Source organism: Sorex fumeus, unplaced genomic scaffold (assembly GCF_029834395.1).
Source record: "Sorex fumeus unplaced genomic scaffold, SorFum_2.1 ptg000026l, whole genome shotgun sequence".
Classification (NCBI taxonomy): domain Eukaryota; kingdom Metazoa; phylum Chordata; class Mammalia; order Eulipotyphla; family Soricidae; genus Sorex; species Sorex fumeus.
In genome coordinates, this window is record NW_026606083.1 from 15,530,159 (window position 1) to 15,544,423 (window position 14,265).

A 14,265-nucleotide genomic window follows, 5' to 3' on the forward strand; every position below is an offset into this window, starting at 1 on the left:
GGGACATTGGTGGTGGAAAATGTGCGCTGGTGGAGGGATGGGTGTTCCATCATTGTATGGCTGAATCTGAAACATGAAAGCTTTGTAACTCTATCCCACAGTGATACAATAAAATAAAAAAGTAATGTGGAGTTCATGTGCAATTCAAACAGCTTAATCAATGGCTGAACAAATAGCAGTACTCCTATATTTAAAAAAAAGTTGAAATATAGGCTGATTGACTGAGCTCTAAATTATAGGGGCTAATTTCAAATGATCATGTCTGTAAAAGTTTATTAATTGACTCAATGGAAAGGTGCTTGTATAATTGCTGTATATAAAAACAGTGAAAGATTGTGGACTGTAAAACATTTCATGCACAGTCATGCCAAATTGATTCTGCTTCCCATACCCCACTTTGTATGTGTTAGGAGGATGTAAAATAGCTTAAGGTAATTTTTCTGGTACGCAGGGATTATAGAGTCTAAATTTACATTTTAGAAATTTAGGTAAAAGAAGAACGTGTCTTAAAAGTCAGAGAAAACATGGGCACATTCAGAAAATGAGAACTTTTTGTATTCTATGGATACCTTTCCTTCTTAAAATATCATTCTATTATGAAACCCACTGGACATTCATCAGCCTTTAAGGAGATGCAGCTTCTTAAAGGTTGGAGTGCAGAATGAAGATTTTCTACATCACAGCAATGATAATCTAAGGATGATGCCGGGATAAGTCTGAAAAAAAATACTGTATTCATTTAGCAAAAGTGAAACTCTTGTGTATTACCCTACTTAAAATTTTATAATTCCTGGAGTGCACGGCCTTATTTGCAGCCACGAGACGTCTCTACACCACTGATGTACCAGAAGTAGCACATAACATGGGATGGAATGTAAAGCAGAAGGCAACCAATCTTGATAAAATATTAGCACACAAAGGCTCAACCTGTAACAACATGTTAGTAATCTCTTATACAAGGGTTTAATGGCTCCAGGGTAAGTTACAACAATCTTCACACATTTTCTTCTAAGGAAACCTTTTCTGATCATTTTAGCAGATTATTCATAACAAGCAATGCAAAATAAATTATTGCTGTTGGAGCAGGCTTGGGTGGTGGTTGGGAAAATTCGAAATAAAGGTGATGGGATGGTGTAATGTTGGTGGAATTGGTGTGGGAATATTGAATGTAATAAATTATTGTGAACAACTTTATAAAAATAAAATTAAATTTAAAAAAGTGAACTCTGGAAAATAGCTTGAAGATGACTTTTATACTATATTTCTTTTACAAGTTCATGATTCTTTACTAATGGAATAAAATAAATTGTATCTCTGGGCACATAGACTTATAGAATAAATAACAGACTTGGGGGAGAAGAAAAAATACCTTTGCCTAGCTTGTCATTTTAGAGAAAGGAAATTAAACTCATTTAAAATAAGTGAGCTTATTGAGAATAAAATGGAATGAGCATTAATAAATTCTCAGTAAAGCTCTGTATGGTACTCCCTTTATTTCAAGCCAATGACTTATTTGCTGTACTCCTTTTATTTCAATTAACATTTTAAAACAGTAGGCATTATTGAGAAGTCATCTAGCATTATAAATATTAGAAATAAAAAATACCTTGTCTTAAAATTCTGATAATATTGTTTGTATGATAACATTGGTGACGTGTGTGTGATAGATAAGTGAGTTACATTCTTTTTAATGATAAATTGTGTTTTGATGAGCAATTTTGTTTTGTTTGGAAGAATTTTTTTTTTTTTGCTATCATGGTTTGGACCATATTTGGCAATGCTCAGAGCTTACTCTTGGCTCTGCACTCAAGGATCACTCTTTGCAGAGCTCAGGGAACCATATGGGGTGCTGATCAAACCTGGGTTGGCTGTATGCAGGTCTAGTGGTACTATCTCCCCACCCTTTTTTTTCTTTTTGCCCCCGTCCCCTAATATATAGCAATGCCTATGTGATGTTTATATCTATATATCTATTTTATGAGTTCATTTATCTCCAAAGAGTTGAATGGTTGAATGCTAATTTTTTGTGGCTTCATTTTTCAGAAGCTCGAATCTTATTTTCTTGATAATAACTTCAGACTTAGATTCATTCATAGCATATTAGAATTCTGAAAAGTAGCTGGTCTAATATATAATCTCAGAGAAAGCAATCTTTATAACTTTAATGCAACGTTCTTGATTTTTTATTTTTATGTTTAATATAGCAAAGGTAATATAAATACTCAAACTTATTTTGCTATCTTTCTCTAGTAACTATCAATGGATGTTTGAAGTATAGTACCAATTTCACTATAAAAATCCTTTTAAAACCTCAGTATTTCTTTTTCTTATTTATCTAATTCTCAAACAGCGATGGTCTAGAGATTTTGCTGAGACATCATTTCACTTTGAATAATTTATAATCAATGTGATTTGTCTGATTGTGCTCAATGACTGATTATTCATTTATTACATGTCTGGGTGTTTTAGATTTCAAAATTAAATTTTAATGGATATTAAATAAATTAGAATACATGTGACAATCATTACAGATTAACTGTACATGAAATTCTAAACTTTTTATGCTGATAAATGCACATTGATACATTCAGCACTGAAAACGACCAAGAATCTCATTAAAACAAAGAAAAACATTACAATGAAATTTCTCCTATTTGATTAGGAAAAGTAGGCCTTTTAATGCATCCTAGATTTTGAAAGGCTCTTGTTAGGGGAGTGAATGAATGGATTACAAACCAGTATTATATTAATGAAAATGCCTATGCAATGTTTAACATAAATCAGTCTGGAATATTAACATTTTATTATTTTATTCATTGCCTTAGATATTTAATTTGAGTCCTTTGAATACTGTATTTGTATTTTAAATAAAATATGCATATAAAGTAGTCACATTCAACTTTTCAGTAATAATACTGTAAACCTTTTCAGAGCATAGTTTTTTTCCTTTAGCACGATACCATAAAAATAACTGAGTTCATGGTGAATCCGTCAGAAACATGCCTCAGGGAAATCAAAGATGTTGAATCCCAGCTACAGAACTCAGAGGCGAAGAGGGAAAACAGTTCAAGTCCTTGAGTGATGCAGTCACATAGCTTCCAGTGTTAATCAAGAGCAAATCCAGGGTGCCTAAAGGATGAATTTGCCTCTGATGTTAAAGAGAGGGTTTTCCCTGCGACTTCAAACTCTGTTAGAAGAGTTTGATAGAGTTTGATAGAGTTTTCTATCCAGGACAGAGAGAGGGAGAGAGAGAGAGGAGAGAGGAGAGAGAGAACTGCTTTTATGCTTTTGTTTAGGCAGAGCTACACTTTAATCCCGTTTGCACCTCTGAGTAATCCTGCAATTTCTAGACAATTTATCTCTCCAAGTTTAGGGTTGAAGATGATAGGTTCTTCACTAGGTGGTGGGGGGAAAAATGCTCAAATTTCCTGTGTGAAATGATAAGCACCAAAGGTCCCACAGTGCAGTGATTAGACAAGCTTCTGGCTCCTGGCCTGCCATCTTGTCTTTATCTGCTTCTTCTCTGCCCTCCTCGCCATCACAAGGAAGTTGGGGGTTGCTGGTGATGAATTCTTTATGGTTTAGTTGACTCACTGACAGAGGGCTACTCTAATATCCGCAGTGAAACATGGAGGTTTGATCCTTCACACATCTGTAGCATTGTCCTCCCATTGTTCATGGATTTGCTTGAGCGGGCACCAGTAACGTCTCCATTGTGAGACTTGTTACTGTATTTGGCATATTGAATATGTTATGGGTAGCTTGCCAGGCTTTGCCACGCGGGCAGGATACTCTCAGAAGCTTGCCGGGCTCTCAGAGAGGGGTGGAGGAATCAAACCTGGCTCGGCCCCGTACTAGGCAAATGCCCTACTTTCTGTTCTATTGCTCCAGCCTGCCCTTCACATATCAAGACAAATTTTTTGTTAATTTGTCTTGTGTTTTGGACCGCACCTGGCAGTGCCTCGAGCTCTGTGCTTAAGGATCATGTAGTAGCCAGAGAATAATGCAGAATTGGACCCATACGGGCAGTTGCCTAACCTCCTGAACAATCTATCTAGTACCCCACCCCCCAACATTTTAAAGTATTGGTCATATTCTTTACTTAAAGTAGGAATATGTTATATAAGCAAGATGCACAAACTTTACAAGATTCAAAAGCATGTGAATTCAAATGTCCCTGATCCTAGAGTTCTGGCATACCCTACTCTGAGATTTGATTTCTTCTTTAAATTGTGGTGCAGGTTGTGATGAGATAATATGTCAAAATTTGTGCAACATGAAGCTTGGCACTTACTGGGATCTCAGCAGATTTTGCATGGAGTGACTGATTATCACAAATAAAGTGGAACTGGTAGAACGGTATCAAATGTTATTCCAGTAACTGTCAGCTGAAAGAATTAAAGAGTTGGCTGTGTGTGGCTTTTGCTTGGCATCTCCCAGACTTACAGCTGTCACTGATAATTGCTTAACAGCTCAGTTAGCACGGGGGTAAGTTGCTTTCAACTTGAATATATGGGAAGGGACTTCAAGTTATTTCAGAGAATGCACCTGAGTTCCAGATGAATTCTAAAAGGTCTCCAACAACTTTGATGACCTTGGGTTTAAACTTTCATTTAAATTATTTGTCATTATCTGTGCTTTCTTTTTTAGAAAAGTTTTGTGGTAAGATTTAATGAATCATTCTGACAGTCAAAACACACAGTGACAATTGTATTACATGTTCTCTCAGTCCTGAAAGCAATGAGTTTATGGCTGCACTTAAAATATCTAATGCAAGACGTAGCCATTAAATTAGTTTCGAATGTTTTAAATTCAGAATGTATGGAATATGGTTGGCCATGCTTAAAAAAACTTAACTGCTGCAACCACTGATATATAAATTTAACAGTGGGGACCAAGTTGGAGGATTACAGGTGAAGTGGCTAAAATATGCATATAGAAAGGGTATTAGCAGTAACTGTGAAATTAACTTTGGCCATGATGTGGTGAGTTGAGGGGTAGGATCATTCTCAGCCTGTCGAAGGACTTAATATGTACCTCTCTTCCCAGTAGCTAAGTTTTCAATAACTCTCATGAATATTTATCCTTCAGAAAATAAACTTGTGGCAAAGACCACAGTTGCTTCACACCTTTCATGATTATGTCCATAGATTTGCTGTTTGCATTTTCTAAGATTTAAGTACAAATCTTCAGAGAAGTTGATATTTAGTCTTGGCCTCATAGGAACTGCTTTCCAGAGACAGAGTGTAAAGTGATTGAGTGAAGATTTTATTCACCTGCTCCTGCCAGTTAAAATAGCAGGAATGTGGACACTGCATGTCAGCGTCACCAACAGGATTCTTGAAAGAAATCACCAGGTCTCATATCCAGGGACTGACTTGGGTGCTGGGAGAACAGTGTTTCTAAAGTTCCCAGGTAAGATTAAGGTTATTTTTGAACTGCAGGGACAGAGGGGTGAGTGATGGGTTTTAGGTGGATGCTCCGCACCACTGATAACAGGACAGCCAAGGACCTACAGAGTAGGAACTGTCAGTGAACAATAAGAGAATCAGACATAGAATGTCCATAGTAGATCCAGTGGTACAGAAATCTTAATGTTCTCTGACTCACTGTAAGTAGAAATGGACATGGGGCCAAGGGGAGGGTCAAGCTGCATTTACTGTAATGTTGACCGAAGTTCAGGGTGACAGCTCAGGGCAGCGTGTTCTTTGTAAATATGGGAAAGGGGTAAAGAGTCAGAGGTGGGTAAGGGGGCACATTACAGCAAGTGGAGGTGGGGAAGACGCAGGAGAATGGGTGTACAGGGTTTCCAACCTCAGACCAGGTTCTGTGGAGCTGCCTGTCCAGTCTGGTATGTGGTGACTCTATGTATTTGCTTGTAAAGCTATCCAGTTTGGGGTACAACCATTTACCCTGTGACCTTACTTCTATGACAGATCTAAGAAAAGCTGCTGGTTTTCCAGGTTGTTTAGTTTTTCACTATTGTTAGGATAGTGTGATGACTTCTAAGCAAACACTATTGTTAGGATAGTGTGATGACTTCTAAGCAAACCCCTGTGTGCCAAATCAGAAACCAGAAACCAGAAGTGTGGCATTACTTTTGCCACGTGTCTTTTGCGTTGAAAAAACATTTTTTTTAATTGAATCACGGTGAGATACACAGTTACAAAGTTGCTCATGATTGTGTTTTAGGAGGCATAAGATGCTCCAATATCCATCCCTTCACCAGTGTACATTTCCCACCACCGATGTCAACAGTTTCCCTACCGAGACCACCTCCATCCCCATCCCCAAAACAGCCTGCCTCTGTGACAGGCACTTTTCCTCTTTGTCTGTCTCTGTCTCTCTGAATCTGTCTGTCTGCCTGCCTGTCTGTCTGTCTGTCTGTCTCTCTCTCTCTCTATCTCTCTCTCTCTCTTTCTCTCTCTCCTTCTGTTGCCCTATTCTCTTTCCTAGTCTTCTGAGATGCTAATTATACACATGCTAGCTCATTCATAATTCCATTCCTCTAAGCATTTTTCTTTGTCTTACGCATATTGAATCATTATTAGAGATCTATTTTTGAGTCTGCTAACTTGGCTACCATCTCTAATTTTCTCTTTAGCCCATACAGTGATTTTTCTACGCCAGTTATTTTAATTTTCAGTTCTAGCAATTTTATTTGGATTTATTTTACTTGATTATGTTCTCATTGCTGAGACTTCCCACATATTCATTCATTTTGAGTATCTTATGCTTTCACACATTTTAGATGATGGCTTTATATTTTTGCCTGCTGCAATATCTGATTCATCTTAGGGTGATTTCTATTGACTTTCTTCCCTTGAGTATAGGTACATATGCTTTTTTTATGTGAACAATTTAAAAACTGTATTTTGCATTATGAATGACACACTTGGCTAATCTCGCCTCCCAATTCTTGTCTTTTGTTCTGTGAAGCAGATAAAACCTCAGCTCTGTTTTGTTTTTTGTTTCCATCTCTACATTTTTGACTAAGTAGCTACCATCTTTTCAAGCATATGCAAGTGGGAAATCATCAAGAAAAGTGATAAATTTTTGTTTGTTTTTTTGGTCAACTGTGCAGTGCTCAGGCTATTGACTTGTTCTCAAGGATCACTTCTAGTGGTGCTCAGGGGACCAATTGTGGTCTTGGGGAACTAAACTGGGCTCCATTGCTTGAAAAGCAAGTGCCTAACCTCCTGTACTATCTCTCTGGCCCAGAAGGGGTTAAGTTTTATGTTTAACCTTTGGGGATTTGCATCTCTTTTACTTCCTTGGTCTTGGGAAGGTGACCTTTTAATGAGTGGGACTGCTGCAGGTGTTGGTGTAGGTGAGGTGAGACAAATGCTCATTCTAATATTCAAAATGACCACTCTAAAAAGAGTGAATCATTATATGAGAAGATAATTTGGAAACTATAGTGGGCAAAAGGCTATCTGAAGTCAGGGCGAAGTTAGGATTCATGCTGCCACAAGCCAAGAACACTGGGCCCATCAGAGCTGGAAGCAGCTAAGAAGGTTCCTGCCCCAGAGACTTCTGTGGAATTTGACTTCCAGCCTCTAGGAATGTGAGATAATACATTTCTGTGGTTTAAGAACTCAGTTTGTGTATATTATTATTGTAACACTAAGAAATTTATATATAATAATCTTAACCTTTCCCTTATAGACTTAATATATATCACGATCACGACCATCCTGTTGTTCGTCGATTGCCTTGAGCAGGCCCCAGTAACGTCTCCTTCGTCCTAGCCCTGAGATTTTTTTAAAAGTGCCATATTCAAGGCTCTTTCAGGGTTAGGAGAATGAGACCCATCATTGTTACTGGTATTTGGCATATTGGGTATACCACGGGGAGTTTGCCAGACTCTGCTTTGTGGGCAGGTTACATTCGGTAGCCTGCCAGTTTGTCCAAAGTAGGAATGAGATGATAAGATGTTGCGCGGCCCGCAAATGCGGCCACGCGCTTCCGGGAGCTGAGTGTAATAATCTCTGGATCCTGGCCGTTGTTGGGGTTACACGGCAGTTGGTGGGTGTAACTGTCTAGCTACTGGCAGGTCCAGTCCCAAACCATGTAGGCTTGGAGATCTCAGCCCCGGGTCCCACACACCTGGGTTCCTCTGCCAGTTCTTTTATGTGTGAGGCTCATCCAAGTGTGTGGAGAGTGGTCCCAGCATGGCCTTGGCTGGGGCCCGGAGGTCTTCAGCTGTTGGGCCCTGGTGGAGACAGTCAGGCACAGGGTAGGAGACTCTGCCTTGTTCTCTCCCGGGAGCTGAGTGTGATAATCTCTGGATCCTGGCCGTTGTTGGGGTTACACGGCAGTTGATGGGTGTAACTGTCTAGCTACTGGCAGGTCCAGTCCCAAACCATGCAGGCTTGGAGATCTCAGTCTCGGGTCCCACACACCTGGGTTCCTCTGCCATTTCTTTTATGTGTGAGGCTCATCCAAGTGTGTGGAGAGTGGTCCCAGTATGGCCTTGGCTGGGACCCGGAGGTCTTCAGCTGTTGGGCCCTGGTGGAGACAGTCAGGCACAGGGTCAGACACATTATATTAAATATGCTATGTTGCCATAGGATAATGGAAGAATGTCAGGATCATGCTAATTTTGCTATAATTATAATAACAGATATATTACATATAAACTTATATATTTATATATAATATATAAATGGTTTATTGTCTGATTTCTTGTACTAGTCATGAGTCTCCAGAGCAAAATATAAAAGGTTACTTTGTAACCTATTAGATATATTATATATAACATAATAGTGTATATTATATATTATATATAATAATGTATATTATATATAATAATGTATATTATATATTATTGCCTACTTGGATCGGGGCTGAGCATCCTCCACCCAGATCCTCCGAATTCCAGTAGGCGGGGGTCACACCCACCAACTGGCCCCCTGGCACCATGTAATCTCATCAACAGCCAAGACTCAGAGACTATAAAAACCAGCTCCTGGAACCGCATTTGCGGCCGTGTGACATCTTATTATGACATCTTATTATCTCATTCCTACTTTGGACAAACTGGCAGGCTGCCGAATGTAACCTGCCCACACGGCAGAGTCTGGCAAACTCCCCATGGCGTACCCAATATGCCAAATACTAGTAACAATGATGGGTCTCATTCTCCTAAAGAGCCTTGAATATAGCACTTTCTTAAAAATCTCAGGGCTAGGATGAAGGAGACGTTACTGGGGCCTGCTTGAGGCAATCGACGAATAATAGGATGGTCGTGATTCATGATATATTATATGTAACATAATAATGTATATGATATATAATAGCAAATATATATTTATACTAATATAGCAAATAATATATAATAGGAAAGTTTGTGTGATCCTGACATGCTTCCATTATCCCATGGTGATCTGAGGTCAATTTTTCTTGCACCATATTATTTTCTAATAAATAACTTCTGCTACTACTCACTTGTATTAGAAAGACAGGTGATTGTACTTCTGCTTGTTTCACTGAGAACCTCACTAACCCATTCTTCTGTGGGGGTCACTTTGGGAACATGCACATGACATGAAACCAGATCAATCTCTTTTTTTTTTTTGAGAAGACATTAAGAAATGCAGACTTTCCTTAGCTAGTCTGTCTACTGTCAGAAAAAATATATATGTACCTCTCTAAGAATAACTTTGATTCGATGTATTATGAGCAAATGCTAAGTGAAAGAATTGAGAAAAAGTAATTGTCAGAATGCCAGACTTATAGATTCAACCAACAGATGTTAATAATGCACAGGTTACTGGGCCTGGGCAAGACCAGACAGCAGCATCTGGGATTATATGCAAGTAGGGGGTGAATTTTATGTATCAATTTAGCTGTTGCATGCCTTGTCTGGATATATGGCTACAGATAATTTCTGGGTATATATATCTGGATGGTTTTGGATGAGATTCACATAGATTTAGAAGACCAAATTGCCCTGTCCTGTGGACAAACATACCAATTTGTGGAAGACTTAACTCAGCACAAAAGGCAAGGAGTGGGAAAATTTACCTTCCTGCCAGACCTCTCAGGTTAGGTCCCAGGCCTCCTGCTTTTGAACTGAGAGTCACCCTGACAGCTTCTCTGATAGCTTTGTTCTTGAACTGAACAGTATCACCAACTTTCACATGACTTGTTATGGGAATGCTTAGTCTTTAGGGCTGGAGCAATAGCACAGCAGTAGGGTGTTTGCCTTGAGGCAGCCAGCCCAGCCGAGCCAGGTTCAGTTCTATTCCTCTGCCCCTCTCAGAGAGCCCAGCAAGCTACCGAGAATATCTCGCCTGCACGGCAAAGCCTGGCAAACTACCCAAGATGTATTCAATATGCCAAACACAGTAATGACAAGTCTCAAAATGGAGAGGTTACTGGGCCCGCTCGAGCAAATCGATGAACAACAGGAGGACAGTGTTTGTTGTTTGTTTTTAGTCTTTATGATTGTGTGAACTATTTCCTCCTAATGAATTGAGTGATCCATCAATCGATCTGTACATATACAAAGTAAACCTTTTATTTTTTGCTCTGGAGAATCATGAATAGTACAGGAAATCAGACAATAAATCCTTTACATTAAGAAGTGTAAAATACCGTATTTAATAAATGATATGAAGAAAGTAATGTTATCTGAAGCAAAACAATAAGTTAGATAGAATGTGGGGTTGTTGTAAATGTCTATAGTCTATGCATTGGAGGCCTCGAGGGCATACTTTTTCGGTGGGGAAAAAGCTTAAGACAAAACTGGTACTAGTGCTCAGTGATGGAATGAGGGAAGGAGGGAAGACAGGTCCACACTAGACTGGTAGAAATTTCATTTTTATTCCAAGTACAACTGAAAATTCTTGAAAGACTTCAATAAGGAGTGATTAAATCTGACTTATAATTAAAATCTTTTTCTAACTGATTTGTGAAGACAGAATGTGGTATAGTAGGTAGGAGAAACTAGAAGCTGGAGAACCAGCCAGGGCATCCAATACGATCAAGCAAATGAGAATCTGTATGATCTGTGGTTCATTTTCAAGTATTCTCTGACTTGGAACTGTGAACATTTTCACAAACAGGACAGATTCTAGACCATTCTGTGGAATCTGAGGGCAATAGATTTAAATTGGCTTCTCCAATTTAAGTCCCTAGAATAAATATTGCAATGCCAGAAAGCAATATTTAATTTTATTCTCATCAACTCTGTAGTGCAGTCAAAAGTATTATTTTGTCACATCCTGAACTTGTATTATATATTTCAATTCTGTACTTCTGCACATACTGTTGCTCTCTGTCAGAAATATGTTTTCTTTGTACATTGAAACATTTGCTTTTGAGATCTAATTCAAATGATACCGAGGATGGTTTCCTTTTTTCTTCAACTCATCTCTGATGAAATTTTATCTATTATATTTTTTCAAAGTGTATGCTCTATGCTGGTTTACATTGTAATTGCTATTTTGTATGGCTAAGAATGATGACGAGTCTGAGCTACATTTTAGCAATTTGCTGTTTCATGGATATTGAAAGACACTATGGGACCCAGGAGTCAGAGAATTTTCTTTTCTTTTCCCTTCCTTCCTTCCTTCCTTCCTTCCTTCCTTCCTTCCTTCCTTCCTTCCTTCCTTCCTTCCTTCCTTTCTTTTTATTGAATCACTGTGAGCTACAGTTACAATGCTTTCATGTTTGAATTTCAGTCATACAATGATCGAACACCCATCCCTCCACCAGTGCACATTTTCCACCACCAATATCCCCAGTAATCTCCCCACCCCCATCCTACCCCTGTCCCTGCCTCTATGGCAGACAATTTCCCCCATACTCTCTCTCTACTTTTGGGCATTATGATTTGAAATACAGATACTGCGAGGCCATCACATTTGGTCCTTTATCTATGAGACAAAGGATTTTAATACACATGTACAGCAGTCACATGAACTTTATGTTTTATTGTTTTTTTCTTGTCACTCACAGAGACCCCTGTGAATGACACAGAGAAGCCCAGATGGATACTCAGAGACTTTGTGGATAGTGAAGGAAACCCTAAATTCAGGATATATGAATATTTTGTGATGGGCTGAAATAAATCTTCAAGATTTTTGTTCAGAAGGAATGCATTATATTTTCATTCCAGACCATCAGCAAACCCAACAACCATTCTATCTTTCAAGCCTATTTGCTCTGCAAACATCTTTGAAAAAGTAATATAGAAGAAAACTGCAGTAAGTGTGTCTTTTCTGGCAAATCAGGAGAAACCATTGGGTAATTGTTGCTTAATTACCATTCATGGAAGGACTAAATTCAGTGTATTCTGTTGGGTACTGAATATGTCCCTGCTGAATACATGGGCTGAAATTCTCCCTCCCTCCTAACTTTACCCTTGGGAAGCAATTGGATGGAGAGTATGTAGTCCTCCTGAATGGGCTCTTGGTTGCTGTCTTTTGCTTGTTTGCTTTGCTTTCCACGGAATAGGGACACAGTCAGAGCACTATGATTGGATTTGCTAGGGGAAGGTACTTCACCAAAAAGTGGACCATTCTGGAATCTTGATCTCTAACTTTCTGTTTTCAAGCTTGTGATAATGTTGCTAGGCTCTAAGTATGAAAAAATGATTTTGAGAGGGTTCCACCTGACACGGGGCCAGGCCTGGAAGTGTTTGGAGAAACAGGTAGAATCAGAGATTACACCTGGGGCTTCTGAATGTGAAGAAACTGTTCCAGCCCTTTGAACCGGCTCCCCAAGTCACCAACATTTTAGCAGAATTTGGGTTATAGCACCTTAACCTAGGACAGATGCTTCTATCATTTAGCTCGGTATTTGTACATGTAAGGGCATCAGAAAGCATGTCTGTAGTAAATAAAGTATCATATCACATTGCTTCTGCTTCTTCTCTGCATGTATCCAAATCCATATAATGAATGTACTAAAGATTATTTTAGTACATTCATTACGTTTTTAAGCCTTATTTAATTTTTTTCTTTAAGAGCTATAATGTTGCCAGTTGAACTCCTTGCGGGAGTATAGGGCATGGGGGAAATTAATTTGTCAGATTTACTAAGATGTTTCAGATTTAAAGGCATGAGATAATACAATGGAGGTTTGGCTTAATCCTTAAGCACAGCCTCTATGAGAAGTGAGGAATTCTTGAAAAAGGTAGTTCAGGAAATGTTTCTTGGTGAAGAGAAAATAGGACAGCGGACGGGAGAGATTGTGTGTGTGTGTGTGTGTGTGTGTGTGTGTGTGTGTGTGTGTGTTTGAATTGTCTTGGAGACATTCTTGTGGTGTTCTGGGACAATTCCTCCCTCTGTGCTCCTCCATGCAGTGCAAGGGGTCAAATCAGGGCCTTTTACCTCCCATATACTTTTTTGGGGGGGGGGGTTATTTTGGGCCACACCCGGTTGTGCTCAGAAATTATTCCTGACTCTGTGATCAAGGATCACTCCTGGTGGGCTTCCTGGGGTGGAATTCAATTGGCCTCAGTAAGGTGAATTCCCTACCCTTTGTACTATCATGCCAGCCCTACCCTTAGACCTTTGAGCGCTCCCTGTGGCCTGGGAGGTTTTTCTTTAGACAGACAGCTAGCAGGCATAGTTGTTAAAAACAGACTGCCCAGTTCTCTGGTTCTTCACCTCATGGCTCAGGATGCTTGGAGCTGAGGCTGCAGTGCCTGCCTCTAATTGGAGCACCATGCCTGTTCTCAGTAATTATTCCTGGTGAGAGATCGCATGGTGCATTGCAGAACATCTAGCATCCAGCATGCTTAGGTTTCCTGTGCCTGCATGACTCTACAGTTGCCTTTGTAGCATGTGTCAGAAAATACCCTGCAGCCCAAACAAAGTAGAGCAAAGCAAAAGGAAGCAGACGCCCTGAGGCTCTGCCACTACCCCTTGTCCAGAGCCACCAGGCAAGATGAAAGGGGTCCCACTTTCACACCGTGTCAAGATCAAGACACATTCTCATGCTGTGTGGGGACAATGATCCAACGGGATACCTGCTTCCTGTACAGCAGACTGCTCTCCTGGAGGCCAGCCCCAGACATGCTATTAAAGTCATACTTCGAGCCCAGGTTCCCCATCAGGCCATATGTCTGATTTATGCTTTGTGACTTGAGCCACATTTTTTTTTTTTTTTTTGCTGCTCAGAATGTCTGTTGAGCTGTCACTATATGACAGATACTGCATGTGGGTGATGAAATTTGAGCCCTAGTAAGAAAATGTTACTAGTCCAATCCATGGAGTCATGGAGTTGACATTCTATTAGGAGACAGAGAGA